Source organism: Scomber scombrus, chromosome 23 (genome assembly GCF_963691925.1).
Source record: "Scomber scombrus chromosome 23, fScoSco1.1, whole genome shotgun sequence".
NCBI lineage: Eukaryota > Metazoa > Chordata > Actinopteri > Scombriformes > Scombridae > Scomber > Scomber scombrus.
In genome coordinates, this window is record NC_084992.1 from 15,997,085 (window position 1) to 16,002,592 (window position 5,508).

Sequence of the window (5,508 nt, forward strand, 5' to 3'; positions counted from 1 at the left end):
ATACAAGTTAATCCCAGAATTGGCTGTTTACATTTAGAAATCTATCTAATATAGTGTATACATAGTAAATAGTACAGTGGATATAAATAGATCCTTGTTTACTCATTCATTATTATGATTTGGCATTAGGTAACAGGGACTGATTTTAGACTGTACAAGGCTGTAATGTTCATTTCACAACAGAATACATATATATGCAAGATTGCCTGTTGGGTGTCATATGTCATTGGTCATGTTATTACCTAAAACAGTGACATTAAAATTTAAAATATCAGAAACTTACTAAATTTGGCCACTTTGTGCCAGGTATGGTTACTTAACAGTGGTCATGAGTCACCATGACAAATCAAACATTGACTCCCAGAACGAGATCTCCATTCAGAGAAAGCTACACTAACTAAATGCTCTGTTTGGTAAACAGGGGCTCACTGCTACCTCTTTACTGAAGTTACATCTCATGATCCTTGGGTATTGAAATTCAAATCTTTCAAACACTTGCCTCTAACGGTGACAGGAGCTGGCAACACGCACTTCCAAATGATGCTTAAGTAGAGCAGAGAGTGGGCAGTCTGACAGGAGTTAACACGGGCTTAAAGACAGAAGTTATAAAAAAGTGTCATCTCAAATCTGCTTTTGTTTACAGTCATGGCTTCTCAGCTGTCAAGAAAAATAGATGTATAATTTAATGAAATACAACAAAATTACTACATTACATGAACAAAATATTGAGTTTTTATTCAGACTATTTTACTTATTTCTTCAGTTTTATAATGTTTTGAGGCTGCATTATGTGTTGGTGTTTAATTGGACTGCTTTATAATGAAATATGTTTCTAATATTTCATCCACCTCATTAATATATAAGCAGGGACAGTGCCAAAAATGTTAAGAAAAAACATTTTGTATAATGCAGTGCAATGCAACACCATGAAATATAGCATCAAAAATAAGCATATAAATAATATAAAGTTACAGTCATATAAATAATGGTTTACAGAGGTAGTTTGTAATATTGTACTTATGTAATGTATTACATTCACATGTGTGTCTCTTTTCTGTCTGCCAGGTGTCATCTCAGTATTTTAAATCCTGCAACTTTATAGTTGTAAATACAGACTTGTGTTTGTGAGCACATGACTTTAAACAATCCTGACAACAAAAATACAGAATATAAATCTACAATGTTAAAAAGTGCCAAGGTGTGAGGTTTTTTTGTCTGATGTCCAGTATTCTTTGTCTTTTCAGGTCAGTCATTTGGCTTCAAGTAGTGTTTAGTGTACCAGGGGTACGAAACTCTGGAAGTTTTTGTGACTGGACATAGAGAGTGCAGTCACAACATCACTATACATAAGATTATAATGTGGAAGACAGCTTGTCAGGTTTGGCAAGGTAGTGCTTGGGGTCCCAGGGATACAAAGTAGTGAGTGGTATGCCAGAGACGTGAAGCCCCAGAAATGTTCTACGTTTTTCGATTGAAGATAGCGAGTGCAGTCACTAAATCACTATACAAAAACGTATAATGTGGAGGAGAGGATAGAGGATGACCTGACCTGGAGCATCAACACCACTGCTATCATCAAGAAGGCACAACAGAGATTGCACTTCCTGAAAGTACTAAGGAATAACCAACTCTTTTATCATTGCTCCATAGAGAGCATTTTGACCTACTGCATCTGTGTGTGGTTCTCCAGCTGCACAGCTGCAGACATGATAGCGCTCCAGAGGGTCATCACCACAGCCCAAAAGATTATCAGCTGCAATCTTCCCTCCCTAGAAGATCTGTACAGTTCCCGCCGTTTCAGGAAAGCTCTCCATATCCACAGGGATCCATCTCATCCAGGACACTTTGAGCTGCTGTCCTGAGGCAAACGCTTCAGGACATTGAGAGTCCGCACTAATAGATTACGAAACAGCTTTTATGCTAAAGCCATAAATGCACTAAATGGCATTAAATAATTAATTAAACTAGAAAATTCCTGTGGTTCAGAAGACAAAAGCATGCTTGATGTTGATTCTTAGTACCTAATATTGAATGTGAAAAAGGACAATAACTATCTGCCTTTCGAGTTTTAAACAGGGAAAAACTTATACAGAAAACTGGACTGTGGCGCAAAAGCAATGTCACTCATTTTTCCTATTAGCTTGTGTGTGATGCTAAAGCGAACATTGCTGTTTTATCCCACATGAGTGGGTTCAGGTAGCATGGAGTACCAGGGCTGTGAAGAAGTATACAGTGTTCCTTGAGTTTTCACATATACTTTATTACATTTTTGCACAGGGGGTATTCATACATACAAAAGTAAAAGAAACAAATTCAATGTAATAATAATACATCTTCAACAACAATACATTATTATACAGAGCGCCTTGGTAGTTGAGTGGTTACCGCACATGCAACATAATGGTTCAATTCTAGCAAGGGATCTTTGCTGCAGGTCATTGCCCTATCGTTCTCTAGCTCCCTGTTTCCTATTGGCCTCTATGCCATGTACTTTCAAAACTAAATCAAAAAAAGAAAAAAATATTGTTAAGTTAGCATGTGATCATGGATACCTCAAAGTCCTAAGTATAACACAGTGTGAAGTTCAGGTGGTGTCATCCTGAGAACACGGTGTCTCATTTTGTTTGCCGTTTCAGAGACTCAAATATGTTTTCATGTCCAGTTTTGGTTTTTATGTATGACGTGGCACACTACCTATCAGTATCATATTATATCCACTTGAGTAAGATGTGTTCAAGCAGCAAGCGCATGAAGATCTTAAATAAAACATTACGCCTGCTGCTCAATGAAACAAAATAGCCCTACCAGACACATGATAAATATGTTTAACAGCAGTGTATTCCCAAAAAATACTGATATTTTGAGATGTTGCTATGCTATTAGTGGCAGAGTGAACGGAGTGTTATTTCAGTGTCACTACACTGTTTATCTGGCTGTAGTGTTTGACCTTCATAAGATGTTGTATCTGAAATATTTGGATCTGAGAGCCCCTCCATGACAAATGAACTGCTGTTGGCTTCCATTATGGATTTCTCTGGCATCTAACAAGTGGGCGTTGTCTCACTTTTGACCTTCTATGGTGGGCTGCTGAAATTAGGTCGTTGCCTGGGTGAAATCACCTTCATGACAATGGCCCCTTGCATTAAATAACTGTTCTGAGAGGACTGATTGGGGATCTATGCCAAAACATGACTCTGGTAAAGAGATGTGATGCATGAGATTCTTGAATAAGCAGAGCAAAAGGCATTCCAGGAATTAAGTCCCATTGCGTCATCGTTTATAGAGGCCCAGTGTACGTGCTGTTCTGTATTGTGTCATTAATTTCTAAATGGAGCATCTTCTCTGACTCAAATAGACCTCATTCAGACTGTGCAGCTCTGCACAGTAAAAAAAAAAACTTACCTGTAGCAAACTGTTATGCAATGGTGTAATGATTGTAAGTTCATAAAAATCATGTGCCAAGATAAATCCCTCAGAAAAACATAACAATCAGACTTTCTGGTTGGCTTCACCTTGCTGTTATTTTTGTGAAACTTTTGCTGGGTTGAACAAAAACTCAAAAAAGTGAAATTGTTCCCAGTTTCACTTTTTTGCTTATTGCTCATTATTTTAAGTAAAGTATCATAATACAGTCAAGAAATAGTTTTGTCTTCTCCTGAAAAGCTCCTCATTCAGCTTTTTGCACTCATTTGGACATTTGAGATTGTATATCAACTTATTTAATCGAATACAAACAGTGCTAAAAAATATTTTGTTGGGTTTTTTTAAATAAAAAAATTAATTAACTAGCAGTCATTATTATTACACCACTTTACTTAAAGCAGCAACAGAGAAAGGTCATTTCTATTCCAAGAACTGAATTGTAATTCTTAAAAAAAATAACACTAATGATCATTATTAAAAGATGTTGTATCTCATTTAATCGCTGCCTGAGAGTGGGGATCAGAGAAGTGCCCACGACCCCTTTCATACTTCACTCTTCATTATCATTCATTTAATATACAGTGTCTTTATATTGTTCCACTTCGATATTCATCTAATTACCATTTAAAATCTCAGTTTCCTTAAATAAACCTGGCTAAGGTTAAATCCCTTTTGCTGTATGAAGGGTTTATTATCATGGTTCAAAATAGATTTATATTCATACAGAATATCAAAGTAGATTCATCTGGCTCATCTGGTGGAACAATGGTTTCAGTATTCATTATACTGTTAAAAAGACACTCAAGTGTACGTGGTCCACATTTTCATTCTTTGGATGCTCTGGGTCATTTTTCAGTGACTCAGAGACTGAAACCCAAACCAGCTGTCTTGTAAAATGGCAATCACAGCTCTGTGGCTCAAGTGCAGTGACTAGATCAAGTTGAATTAATGTTTGTAACGGCTGTCATTTATACCTTTAAAGAAGAGTTTGTGTATATGTGTGTGTGAGCGGTCTTTGCTTAATATTTTAATGTCATATGGTTGCAATGTATGGATTAATTCCATATTACTGTACTGTTATGACCACAATGATACACAATAATAATTAAAATGTATTTGAAATGTGAAATAACAATGTACATATAAGAAATAACCATTATTTGTGGATTAAAGTATGTTCTGATCCAGCAGGCTTCTTGTCTCACAGCCCACAGATACTACTGCCATCCAGTGGGCAAAAGGAATGATAACATTATTTGACTGAGCAGCCACCTACAGAAATCTGATAACCATTTTAAACTAGGTCATGGTTTCAGAGGGGTATTCTGGGAGTATTATGGCCACACTGAGAGAAAATGTTGTTTCTTTTGAACTTACGAGAATAAAGAGGCAATTTCTTTCTTTGGAATAGACACAGTCTTTTCCACAATTGTTTCAAAGTCCTGATACTCATAATAATCTGTTGCTGATGTGCCAAAGTATTAGACCTATTTCATTATTTGTGAAATCTGTATTTAAGTGGGCTATAAATTCAGAAAATGGGATTCCTCAATTCAGCAGGTGGCAGATTGCTCCTCTGATACTGCCCCATTATATAGACTAATACATTGTTCTAGTGGTAACAGTTTATCCTCTTAAAATAACAACTTTTTCTCAAAATAAGACGACTTATATTCTCAAAATCTTAGAATGTTTTTCCAATCATGGCCCTAATAATCGTTTAGACATAATGAAATATCAATGTGTTTTGACACTGATGTCCTACAGTTGCTATCACCTTCTTGAGGCACTAAGGAAGTAAAGTGTTTAAAAGAAAAAGATTTAGGAGAAAGAATCTAGAGTTGTTATCTTGTTCCGCCTCCAGTCCAATCCGTGGCAGTAATGAGCCTCTTTTCATTTGCCAACCGCAATTTAATACTATAGAAGAAGAGGTCCTACAGTTGCCAGGGGCAACACAAGCACTAGGCGACGCTAGAGGAGGAAATTCACCATTAACTTGGTTATTTTCACTCATTTAATTTCAGCCAAGAGAATATTATGACTATCATATCTATGTTATGCTTTTTTTACATTTAAATAGTGAAA